Source organism: Vulpes lagopus, chromosome 23 (assembly GCF_018345385.1).
Source record: "Vulpes lagopus strain Blue_001 chromosome 23, ASM1834538v1, whole genome shotgun sequence".
Classification (NCBI taxonomy): Eukaryota; Metazoa; Chordata; class Mammalia; order Carnivora; family Canidae; genus Vulpes; species Vulpes lagopus.
Window position 1 is genome coordinate 34,679,223 of NC_054846.1, and position 13,785 is coordinate 34,693,007.

Sequence of the window (13,785 nt, forward strand, 5' to 3'; positions counted from 1 at the left end):
CAGAGAACTTTTAGACTCCTCCAGGAGCTCACTTTGATAGTTGGAAAACATTTTTCAACAGCCCCAAGTAACATGATATAATAATTATGTCACATATTTTTCTAATACTTTAACCTTGCTATTATAGGGACTTCATTTGGGCCTTTAATCAGGCCCTTGATCACTATATCCAAAGCATAAATAGCTCTTTTTTTTTCCTGCTCACTATCTCACCTTCTCTCTAAGCTCATGTTATCTGTCAAATAATGTTAACAAATAGACCTTTCACTCGATACTTTTTATTTTCTGGAGCAATACTCTGCAAGCTGAAATCATAGGTTTCTAGGAAAAATAGTTTCTCTGCCATTCAACCCCAGCATGAGCCTCACTGTTGCTTCTAAGCCATTTCAGCTCCCTTAAGCTAGACATCCACAAACCACATTTTACATGGTTAATTGAGTCATCAAGTCTCAAGTAATGTCCTCTGTTTGGTTTTGGATTGTATCGCTGGGATGCTGTTTTGGCACATAGGTCTTTAATCATGTGGTTTTTAATTGTGCATTTGTCCTGTGACATTTGGAAAATGGATTATGATGGGAAAACCCAAGGCACCTGTTTAAGAGAAAAAACTGCATTTTAAAGCAACCATAGTCAAGCAACTTGTAACTTAGTTATATGTAATCGGGCAGCAGTCAGGGACCAGTCTGGTTCTTGCTCTATCTCCTTCATGAGCAACTCACTTGTTGCCTATGTGTTGTACACTCTTGCTAAATGTTTGTTCAATGAGCAACAGAGTGAATAAACCCTGAATGAAAGTTAACCACTGGCAAGGAAGACAGTCCTTCTGAAATAGGTTTTTTTTTGTTTACAAGATGAAAAAGTTCTAGATAACCTGCTGTAATGCAGAATGTAAAATATTATGCCCATAGTTAACAATGCTGTATTGTGTACTTAAACATGTGGTAAGAGGGTACATCTCACATTAAGAGTTCTTACCTCAATAAAATAAATTTTAAAAAATCTTTAAGAAAGTGAAGTAGGGTTTACTTTTAGTGTAGTATATGTGTAATTTGCTGATTTGTGGCAATAGCAAGGGGAAATACAGTCAGGGGAAATGACTGTTTTTCTTAAAATGTGAAATGTTTCTATGTTTCTCATGTACAATGAATCAAACTAGGTTTTAAAAGAAGTTCTGGATTGTTTAGAAATAACTCCTCACACATTGAGTAGTAGGTGTGAAATGGATAAGGAATCTACGGTGGCATTCTCCTTCATAAAGTACCTTATTCATCATGTCTGCAAAGCTCTCAAGACTCTGCTCAGATATCACCACTTCCAAAAGGCTGACTCCCCAAATTTTGGTCCCTCTAATTATATTTCATGTTATGTTTCATAGGACATGTAATACTCATGTTATACACATTAATAGGACTTCAGTTACTTTTATAGACATTTTGTGTCCTCTGCTGAACCATAAGTTCTTACAGGGCAGGATTTGTTTCTGAATTTCTTTTTGGAATCCCACTAAACTATATAGCTAATACTTTGTGCATGCAAGTGATGAATGAATATTTGCTGGGGGAAAAAAATGAAGAGGATGAGAATATCCTCCGAGAACTGCAATAATGTGAGAATAGAAATTGTGAAAATGTAAACAAAATAGACATGGAAAGTATAGGAAAAAGGAAGACAAAAGAGCCAGCTTGTCATCATGAATCTATAGATCCCAAAGTCAAAATATATAGGTGTCATTTGTAATCATTTACTGAGTACTCAGTTGTGTAAAGTCTTTTGCTTGTCCCTATACCAACAGATGTTTAAAATCTTTCCAGAAACTTGAAGTATAATTTGTGGAGAGGATTGTGGTAAAAGAAGAGGTTTAGGAGAACAGAATATGATGTGGTAGGAGAAGAAATTTGCCAAGAAATAAAACAGTACTAAAAAGTCCCAAGACAGAAACATAATGTGCAATTGTTATTATATATTTTAAAAATTAGATATAATTTGGGTTATAGCCATTTTCTTGGTTAATAAGAAAGGGGAAAGTACAGGGAATGATGCAGCTTTATGGCAACAATTACTCCCTGACGTGGAAGTTTCACCAACTAAAACAAATTACGACAAATATTGGAATACTAGAATAAAAAATGGAATAGTTCTTCAAATAAAAATAACCTATAATGGAAAATGAAGAGGAGGAAGGTTTGATACTTTAAAAACAAAGAAAGAAAATAGAAGGATTATAAGGTAATGAGCTAGGAACAAAAGAAACTGGCTCTAAGACAAAACATACTAAAGTTGTGTTTATTTGACACCAAACATGAAAATATCTACACAAAAAATTTAATCCAACAAGCTGATGCCAAATATACATAGGTGACATCCCACAAGAATTTTTCATATATTAGCTGGTGTGTATCAGTTTGAGAAGAAAGAAAAGAATATAGGAAAATTGTGCTCTTTGTTCATTTCCCACAAATGATTCCAACACACTCTACTAAGTACATTGTTGGATGCAGAGCTTAATATAACTTAGTTGTGTCCTCAAATTGCTTATAGCCTACCAAAGGAAGTAAGACATATGAATATAACCTATTTTTAAAAGGAAACTAGAAGTTTATGAAGTTAAAAAAGCAATAAAAGGAGCTTACAAGGAAAATGCAAAGAGATTGAAGGTAAGATCACTGCATAAGGTTGTACAGAATATGTCCTCAACATAAGTGTGGTATGGATGTACCTCTTTGAACTGTACCATGTGCACCCGTATACAGTTGCCTTATCGGAAGGGAGAGAGAAATCAGCAATAGGAGAAAGGCTTCATCTCGTAGGTGATGGTGGTGGCGTTTATACTGAGCTTGACCTCGGATGATTGATAAAATTTTAATAGCAATAGGGAAGGGGTGATCCAGATACTGCAAATGCCATAAACTGAGTCAGGGAAGCCAGAAGTGCAGGGAGTGTGTTCAAGAGTTCATTTGTACAGTTGGACTCCAGGGGAAGGCCACACAATGAGAAGTTAAAGGGCTGAGAAACAAGAATGTGGGCATAGGTTTGAAATATTCCAAGTACAGAACGTGGACCGTATTGAGTAATGGAAGGAGTTGTTGGAGGGCTTAGAAAAGATACGAGTGGGATGCCTCGGTGGCTCAGTGGTTGAGCGTCTGCCTTTGGCTCAGGGCGTGATCCCAGGATCTGGGATCGAGTCCCACATCGGGCTTCTTGCATGAAGCCTGCTTCTCTCTCTGCCTAGGTCTCTGTCTCTCTCTCTCTCTCTGTCTCTCATGAATAAATAAATAAATAAAATAAAGAAATAAAACCTTAAAAAAAAAATGTGAGTGATACAATAAAAGCTGTAATGAGATGTTGGTGCAGCCAGACCAGATGGGTGGGGAGCCGTGAACCGGAGTCAGGGAGTCCACCAGATATTCTTCCAAACAGATGAGAGACTGATGACCTGAATCAGGATGAGGGCCATGGAAATAAGAAAGCATGAACGACTTTGGAGATATGCAGTCAAAGAATCCACATATTCTAATTACTGGGGGGATGTGAAGCTTGACATCACAAGTAGTACTCAAGGATGATTTGGAACCTATAGGACTAACGAGGTGACAATACCATTAAAAGAAAATGAGCTGTTAGTAAATACTGACCAGTGGCCAGATATGTTAGACTGGAAATTCAAAGAACAGTCATGGTTGAAAATAATAGATTTGGGATTTGGGAGTCAGCTACAAAGAATTTTAATTGAGGCCTCAGGAGAAGGACTGCATTACCACTGAGAAGGCCCAGTTTGGCTGACAGTAAGAAGTAGCATGAATTGGTAGACACTAGGACAGCAGTGTTTAGTGACACATCCCAGCATGGTAAGTGTTGAAAGTAATTCTTATTACAACTAGGCTGGTGGAGAGATTCATAAGAGAAACACAACCTGGACATTTCCTGCAGATCTGAGCTAAGAGATAATAGATCCTAGAGTTGGAACATGGATGACCTTGAGACAAGTTTGGCCATTTAGCACATACAGGACTTGGCAAGATCTGTGACTCTTTATTGGATATTTCCTAAGAATTTCTGGAGCTTCAGAGGATTTGTTTTTGAGTTCCTTCTGTATACACATTATAATAGAGAGGATAAGAAGGGATTAGACTTGAGTCCAGGCCTTGGCTCTGGAACTGGATAAGCTGTATGTTCTTGGGTGAGTCAGTTGTCTTTTAACTCCTGGTTTTTCAAAGATAGTAAGGGGAATAATACAACTTACTCTGCCCATTTCATGAGATTGCTAGGATCCAGGGTATCATTATAAAAATTGTAGTTTTTGTTCTATGGGAACACAGTTGTGAAATCTTCAAGTTTATTTTCTTTGCTAAGACACCTGGGGACAAAACTAGAAATAGATTTCCAATCTTGCTTCTCTACTTAAGTTTAGAATTTTAAGCTATTCCTAACTTTTTAAAAAATATATCCTTTTGCTTTTTGTGTGATTTCCTTTTGCTTTTTTTAATCAAGCTTTATTTTAAAACATCTGCTATATATTTTGGATTTATGAAGTTTTCTTAATGTTTCTTATTTTTTTTCTCAGGATTTAATTCTCCTTTCTCAGATGCAGGTTCTCTAGTTTCTAGAGTTCTCTGCTTGGTAAATTGTCATATAACATGGTTTTTAGCATATTCATTTACAGAGACTGGAAAAAATACTGCACTTCTTACCACTTATACTATGGAATTGTATACAATTTATATTTAACCTTTGCACTGATCTCAAATATTTAAAAAGCGAGATTCTGGAATTGGTAGGTAATGACAAGGAGAAAGTATTGAGTAGGGAAGAAAAAGTAATAGATACATTTATTTAGGCATTGTGACTGAAAAAAAGTTAAGGAAGTACAGATACTTGACTCAAAAGTTGAAAATCTCAAAGCTGAGTCCAAAGTTCAGTGGATTAACACCAGCTCTGAAGAACTGAAACAATGTCTGGCTTTCAAGTTTCAACAAGTATAAGCTGTGGTAGGCCAAATGAACCTCCCCAGAGGCTTTGTTAGGATGTGGTGCCAGGATTTGTCTTTTTTTTCTTGGCTGGCAGCATTGAAAGAGATCTTGCTGCTCCTATTCCTGTTAGGAGAAGCAATGGCTTGAACCTAGCTAGGCAGTCAAGACACTGGCATTGCTCAGTGGCCAGAAGGCTATTTGTTGATGGTCTCTGATCCACTTCACTGGATACCTCCTTCATGCTACTCTTTTTCTCTCTAGACACTGCCTTTGTCTTTTAAAAACCTCTCCCCTTACCTACTACCTTTTCATAGCCTGGTTAGAGAAATTCAGGGCTACAAGATAACCCTCTTACCACAAATGGAAACCATCTGTGGTATGCAAACGGGTGTGAAAGCCACCAGGTGTTCCTTCATCCATCCTTATGTTCAAGGAATATTTACTGAGTATGTCCTTTGTGTCAGGCACCGTTCTAGGTTTTTGGAGTACAGCAGCAAAAAAGATAGACAAATGGAGCACCTGGGTGGCTCAGTTGGTTAAGTGTCTGCCTTTGGCTCAGGTCGTGATCCCAGGGTCCTGGGATGGAGCTCCGTGTAGGGCTCCCTGCTCAGCGAGGAATCTGCTTCTCCCCTCCCCCTTTCCCCTCTCCTCCTGCTCACTCTCTCTCGCTCTCTCTTTCAAATAAATAAAATCTTGAAGAAAAAAAAAAAGACAAAGTTCTGTATCCTCATGAAGCTTACATTCGAATGGGAGGAGAAAACCAAACAGTAAGGTCATTTCAGATAATGTTAAGTGTTACCAGGAAGATCATAGAGAGTGACTAGTCATTGCATCTAGGAAAAGATTTGTCAAGTTCTTCTGGCTGTGTAAGTGAAGCATTTATTTTAGTCTATTACTCAATCTGTAGTTCTATGAATTCAGCTATTGAGAATGAAAAGGCAGATACACTCTAACCTCTCTCTTTTCTTTCCTCTCTAGGCGGGTAACAGTTCATGTTTGCTTCATAAATGAAGCAGCTTTAAACAAATTCATATTCTGTCTGGAGTGCAGACTGCATTTTTATCTGTTCTTGCTACCCATGACTCTATATGGATGATTCACAAATTGGAACAAAGTGTTTTACTGTGAAACTGGCACTGAATTAATCATCTATAAAGAAGAACTTGCATGGAGCAGGACTCTATTTTAAGGACCTGGGGAACTTGTGGTCTCATTTAGAACTTGCAACCAATGTTGGGAGAGAAAGCACGCGTCCCAGACTGCATGCACCATTTTGTATGCCTCCAGAAGTGTCTAATTGCTGAAAAGCCACATAGCTTTATTTTCAGTTACAACCTGCAGTTCATAGTTATCTTGGTCTCTGCAAGTAGATTTCATCCTGAATAGTGGAGAGGTAATAATTTTTCTTAAAGGGATCTGGAAAAACATTTAAAAACAAATGATAGCATCAACAACTCTACATGTAGAAAGCAGTGGAAACAAAATGATTGGAGTAGGCAGCATGTCAGCCTTGTAGATGCTAATGGTCTGGGTCTGATCTCGGTCTCTTCTCAACATAAACCTACATCCCACTAGACAAATGGACATGGTTAGCTGGATCTATCCATGCCTGGGAGCCAGTACTGAATTATAACAGTGATGCCATCAACAAAATAAAAAAATGAAAAATAAAAAATAAACAAACACCTACTGAATGGGAGAAAGTAATTGCAAATCATACATCTGAAAAGGGGCTAATACCTAAAATCTACAAAGAACTCCTACAACTCAATAGCAAGAAAATCTAATTTAAAAATGGGCAGAAGATCTGAATAGACATTTTTCCAAAGAAGACCTACATATGGCCAACAGATAAATGAAAAGATACTCAACATCAGTCACCAGAGCAAATCAAAACCACAATGAGATATCCCCTCATACCTTCAGAATGGCTATTATCAAAAAGATGAAAATTATTAGGATGTGGAGAGAGGGGAACCCTTGTGCACTATTGGTGGGAATGTATATTGATGCAGTCACTATGAAAAATTTTGAGTTTCCTCAAAAAATTTAAAATAGAATTGCTGTATTATCTAGCAATTCCCCTTCTGGGTATTTATCCAAGGAAAATGAAAACAACACTTAATTCTAAAAGATAAATAAACCCCTATGTTCCTTGCATTATTATTTATAATAACCAAGATAAGGAAACAATGTAAGTCCACCAATGGATGCATGGATAAATACGTGTGTACACACACAGGATTATCGTTCAGCTCTAAAGATGAAATCTTACAATTTGTGACAACATGGATGGACCTTGAGGGCATTATGCTAAGTGAAGTAAGTCAGAACAACAGATATTATATGATCTCACTTATATGTGAAATCTAGAAAAGTAAATTAAAAATACCGAGCTCATAGATACAAAGGATAGATTGCTAGTTACAAGGGATGGGGTGGGGGGAGAAATGAATGAACTGGGTTTTTTGTTTTTAGTTTAAGTTGAAGAAAAACATTAAAAAAAAAAAAAAAAAAACCCTACCACTCCCCCTAGAAAACATCGATGCCTGTAGAGAGAGGAGACTTTCTAAAAGACGGCTTGAAGAAGCTATGAACAATGAACAGCAGGACATTCACTGAGGAACACATTCGGCACCCTTTCCCCCCTACCTCTAGAAGAGTGTAGAAATTGTGCTTGCAAAATATATTATGAAATGTTTATATTCTGAAACTATTACAGTTATGTAAAGGGACTTCAGGAAAATTGCAGAATGTATGAAGGTCCCATTTTCAATTTACACCATGAGAGAAAGTAAAAATTATATTTAGTATCTCAAATTAGAAAACCACATCCACATGGTATCATGGGTATTGAAAACTAGGCTACTTGGCTTTTATAAGAAGGCAAGGAATCAGGCAACTTTAGTTATTTCTTGTATAGTCACCATTATCAGTTTAAAGGATCCATTTATTTAAAATTAGGCACTGTATATTCATTAATGTTTATGAATTAAAAATAGCGAGCTTTATGTAGTTATGCATGTCAGTTTGCTATTTAAAATGTGTGACAGCGTTTGTCATATTGAGAGTGACTTGGTAAGAATTCCCAAGATGGACATCATGCTTATAAAACTAAAACTTAAGACAGTATGTGAATTTTCAGTACCATTTTTTTTTTTATAGTCAAAGGAACATCTGACTAAAGTGATTTCTTGTGGTTTATTTTGATGAAGACTCTTTTAATAGATCATGAACATACACATTAAGGAATCCAAAGTTTTCTATCATAACTTCATTCTTGTGATATTATTGTCACGTTCTACCCTTGATGACCATTTTCAGTGTAGTGATACAAAAGGGCATGAAAAGCTGTGAGCTTTCCTTTGATTTCAAAAGTACAAGAATTTCTGGCCAAGTTGGATTTTAGATCATATTCAAAGCAGATCCAGATACAACTCCAGTGAAGTGGCTTTTGCTCTTTCTTGTACCAAAGAGCCCAGAGGATTTCTCTAAGCCCTTCCTTCTCTAAAGTGCTGGGGTTCCTCATGAGATAGTCATTTCTCGAAGATACAACCCAGGTGCTTTGGGAAGCTGCATTGACTTATTCAGGCCCTTAACCACCCCCTGGTATAATCTATTAGTAATAAAACCAGAGATCAGTTTAATTGCTGAAAGGACCTGTCGCCGTGTGTGACATAGATTGTTTTGAGGAAAATAGATATAAATTAGTATGAGCTACGTGTGTAGGTCAGACGTAGGTTGGGAAGATTGATACTGGTCAATGTAATGGTTTGATTTATTTCACCAGTGGTTTCGATTTCCTTCGGGAGGAGAAAATGCTATTTAATGAGCTTGAGAGTACAATAAATGCACTTTTGTTCTCAAAGCTAGGAGCTGGGTTTTACCACTCAAGGGCATGGTCCTAATCAATAGACTTAAATAAACAAATTCATCAAGTTATAAAATATGGCATGGCTAAGCGAGGGGCAATATATTGTGCCTAATTAAACGTATTGGCTCATTGAGAGTTATGTGAATTACCAATTTTTTAAGACGCTAAAGTTCGATAAAATACATGAACAGTAGAAAAAGGCTGAATGTTATTTTGGATGCTTGCTGCTTGGGAATTGTCATATCTGCTCTGAGATAAATATATATATATCTTTATTTTATCCATTACGTGTACTGAATATACTTCAGACATCATGGAAAACTCACAACTGATATTATAAACCATGAAATCACCTTTTAAATTGGTATCATGTATCTGATAGTTATCTTCTGTAACATTTCAGAATTGCCTTTTAAAATGATCTCAGAAGTCTGCAGATTCTAAATTTTACTAAAAGCTTTGCACTTCTTTCTTTGGTAGAACACAAGCCTATAAAGAAACTGGTTCTCTGGTTCTGTGATAAATGGTGCCTGCTCAGTAATATTGGAGTGTTGCTGGATTTTGTATAATGATCTTACGTGCTTACCACTGCCACTTTTTAATAAGTCAGACAAATTCAGTTATTTCAATATAACAGAATAAGTCCCGTGTTCTCTTAAAAGGATTAAGTATGTGAAGAATGAAAATATATGAGAAAGTATGTTTATAAGGCTTACTAAAGATGTTTGCTTTTAGTAAGAATTAAACACATTTAATTGAGTATTAAAGTAGTTTGGGGGAAATTCTGGGCATATTTTAGGTATCTTAATTCAATTGAAGTTTGAAATTAACAGAAAATTCCATTCAGAATTCATGGATATCTCTTACTGTCTTTCCGCAGCTCGGTTTTGGTTTCAAAATGTAATTCCAATATGAGACATTTAGCCATTCTCACCTATTCTTTAAGAAATATTTTTCAAAAAGACAGTTTGGCATAGTGAGATGGATGTGGGGGAAATTGTCCGAAGCCTCCACTCTGCCGTTAAATGATATTGGTAAGTCACCTCTTTGGATCTAGGTTTTTTATTTATCTATATGGTGAAGTTGGAGGTCACATCTTGGGTGTGAAACCTATTGATATATGACTGACAAAGACAATAAAATAGATCTGAAATGACTCCACATAAAATATTCTACTCTGATTTCTGTGAATAAGCAATTTGAACATAAAAAGTCATTGCTGTTCTTGTTTGTAATGTAAATAGGATCCATTAGTAAAAGTAAAATTCAATCTCATGTAGGGTGAATTGGATAACCATTTACACAAGAGATGGCTTTTTCCTTTGCTTAAGTAAACATTTTTGGATCGCCTCTGAAGAATGAAAACCATGAGTACATTTTAGGAAAAGATACTATAAGATATGTGTAACATTTGGAAGTGCACCAAATTAAGCATTTAAATGCTTTTATTTTATTAAAAGCTTAGAGCACAAAATGTAAGATGTTCAAAGTTTCTGAGTGCCAAAAGATAATTTATAATCCATTTGGAAAGGGGTCATCCATAAATTACATCTTAAAATTAGAAAGTGGGATAAGAATTTTAATTAAGCCAGCTTATCTTTGAAACAGTATTATTTTGTAAAAAAAAAAGATTGAAACTAGTAATTTATGGTGTTTGATGACACTTTCTGCTATTGTTGCTTCTATTAACAGGTCTGGAAATGCCTTTGTTACAGGTAAAATAATGGTACTTTCATTTCCTAACAAGATGTTTTAGAAGCAATTTCTATTAAAGGGGATATTCATAATCCTAAAATGTTTCCTAAGCATTGTTAATTTATAACTGCCATCTCCACTACATCCTTATGATGTTATTTTTAAAAATAAAATTAAGATAATTCTTTAAACTAAAAAACATAGTATTTTCAATTACTTGATTTCTCAACTGTAAGACTCAAAAATTTTCAATAAAAATATCCTATATTCTAAGGATTAATGTGTGATTATAGTGTCCACTTGTCACTATTTTTTAAATTGATGGACTTGAAAAGTATTCAAACATTTAGATGGATGCATAGATATATTGCTAGTTCAGTCATAGATTGGAGTTTGCATATTGTAATGTAAATGTATGTCAACACTATTCTAGTTTATTATGACTGAAGTGTAATTAAATAAAAAAGGTTGTAAAATGTGATGTGTATGTGTATATACTATATGTGTACTTTTTAAACTAGGTATATGTCCTGACCCTTTTTTATACAGGTTTGAATTTGAAATTACATTATATATACATATACTTTATTGTTCTAAATAAAGAATTTTATGCACTCTCATAAGTTTGACCTGTCGATATCTCAAGCTTATCACATATATTTAAAACATGGTTGAGGGAGCACCTGGGTGGCATAGTCAGTTGGACATCCGACTCTTCATTTTGGCTCAGGTTGTGATATCAGGGTTGTGACACTAGTCCCAAGTGGGGCTCAGCACTCAGCATGGAGTCTGAGATTTTCTCTCCTTTCCCCTCCCCGTCCTGTTCACACTCTCTAAATAAATCTTTAAAAAATGGTTGGTAATTTATTAAACTAATATCAAATTTTTCTACAGAAACTCATTAACCTAGATTTTGTCATCATATGGACATGAAATGAATCATTTTAACTCAATATTTACTGGTTACTAAAATCTTCTTTGATTACCTGGCCTGTTAACATTGTTTGATCTCAAAAGGTTTCTAGTGAGGAGACGATATGAAAACTACTGTACTATGCATAAAACCACACTGAAGTAATTACCTAAATGCAAAGCTAAGAGCATGTCCTTAAAGCGTGCAAGAAGGAGAAATGGGGCCACCTGGGTGACTCAGTTAAGTGTCTGCCTTTGGCTCAGGTCATGATCCCAGGTCCTGGGATAGAGCCCCATGTCAGGCTCCCACTCAGTGGGGAGTCTGCTTCTCCCTCTCCCTCTGTTCCTCCCCCCTGCTTATGCTCTCTTGCTCTCATTCTTTATCCATTTTTCATTTTTTAAATTTGAGAGAGAAAGACTAGGTGGGACTATGGAGGAGTTGGTATTTGGGCTAAGACTTACAACAATAAGACAAGTTTTGATGGAGGAATTATGCCCTGTTTGAGCAGTACTTTCCAAAACAAGAAGCAATAAAAATTCTGGGCTTATTTGATCAGGTCAAACCAGTATCCTCTGTGCATATAATGCGAAAAGAAATATAGAGATGAGAGCACAGCCTTGAATACCATAACAAGGAGGGTAGACAGTCTTAGGGGACATGGGAAACTTCCCATTGTGTTTCTGAGAAGAGGAATGGCAAGATCAAACACCATGGTGGCTCATATGGTTTAGGCAATAAATATCTTGCTTGACCTCTGGTTGGTTTTTGACTTTTGAGATGACATCCCCTAGCATTATGATGCAATGCTTATACACCCTTCTTTTAAACTTTGCTGATCCTGTTTGCTCAGTGTTTATATTGCAAACTATTACAAATATAAGCCTAGACAACTAGAATAGCCCTCTAACTGAGGCTACACACATCACTAGTCCTTTTACAATCAGTTTCTCAAGTTAGAGTTGAATATAGAGACATCTGATGTTATTTTTCTCTGGTTAAAACACTTAAATGGTTTCTCATTATCTACAGAAGAAAACCCAAATATCTTAATATAGCCTACAAAACCCTCTGTTGTCCAGCTTGTAATTTTAGCAGGGGGTTGGGGAGGGCGAGATTGGGGAATTGATTTTTTTTACCCTTTAAGCCATAAACAATATGAGGAGTAGGACTATGAATATTTATACCACTGTATTCCCCAAATTTAATACAAATAATAAGATGTAATTGAAATAAAAATTTGAACTGAACAGATACTACCTACTGCAATTGCAATGTCTGATGTTATTTTCTATGACGTTTTATTATGAACAATTTGGAACACGAATTGAGTGACAGTGACCAGGTGCTAAGAAATAGATTTCTTCATTAAGAAATGAAGGAGAGGAACCCGGGAGTTATACATAGAAGCAACAGGGAGTGGCAGTGGATATAGAGTCTAATGATAAGAGATTCAAATCTGGGAGGACTTGAGGAGAAAATACAGAAGCAGCAATGAAGAGCAAAGAACCCTCTTCTGGTCCCACTACCAGTTATGGAGGAAACACAGTCACTAACTGAGAGGGCTAAAGAGATAAATCCTCAGAAGAGAGCCTCCTTTTAATTTTGAGTAAGAAGATGAAGGAAAAGTTCTGAAAGTACTAAATGTAGACTGGAATTCCAAAGGGCACACATTCCATTACAATCTCAGTGTCCATGTATACTTTCCTGGTCATTATGGCACAGTGGATAAAGATTTCTCTGGGCTGATCCAGAGTGTTACACATTCTTCTAATAAATGGAAAAGGTAAGATTACAGAATAGTATTATATATACATGTGCGTATACACATATACATACATAGACACATATACATGTATGGTTTGCTCATGCCAAAAAGTTCTGGAAGTTAACAAAGTACTTAGTGGTGTTGATCTCTAGAGGAACCTAAATTCAATAATAAAGGAAGACTTTTGCCTCTATTTTATACCCTGCTGTAGTGCAATATTGAAGTGTACAATGATGTGAGACAATTGAAATATGAATACTGACTTTTTAATATTAAGGAATTCCCCATTTTTCTTAGGTGTGACAAGCATACTGTGTGACAAGCATACTGTGGTTATGTTTTAAAAAGTTATAATTTAGTAATATACACAAATATTTACAGATTAAATATTTTTAGGTATTGGCCTAAAAGTAATATGAAAGGGGGAGTAGGAAGGGGGTATAGATAGGAGACTTAGATAGAACAAGATCCTTCAGTAGTTGAGTCAAGTTGAAGCTAAATTATGCTTACGTGGGGTTTCATTATACTCCTCTGCCTACTGGTGTATATATTTCATTCTTAACTCTTGGGA

At 35.9% G+C, this 13,785-nt stretch overlaps 1 protein-coding gene across 2 annotated transcripts in view; it reads left to right on the forward strand.

Annotated features, from left to right (window-relative positions):
- KITLG (KIT ligand) overlaps positions 1 to 6,733 on the forward strand; it is an 81,546-nt gene extending 74,813 nt beyond the window's left edge. For both annotated transcript variants that reach the window (XM_041738365.1, XM_041738364.1), the window contains one exon: positions 5,946 to 6,733. The gene's annotated coding sequence lies outside the window, so the exon portion shown is untranslated. The remainder of the gene's footprint in view (positions 1 to 5,945) is intronic.
- The last annotated feature ends 7,052 nt before the right edge of the window (positions 6,734 to 13,785 follow it).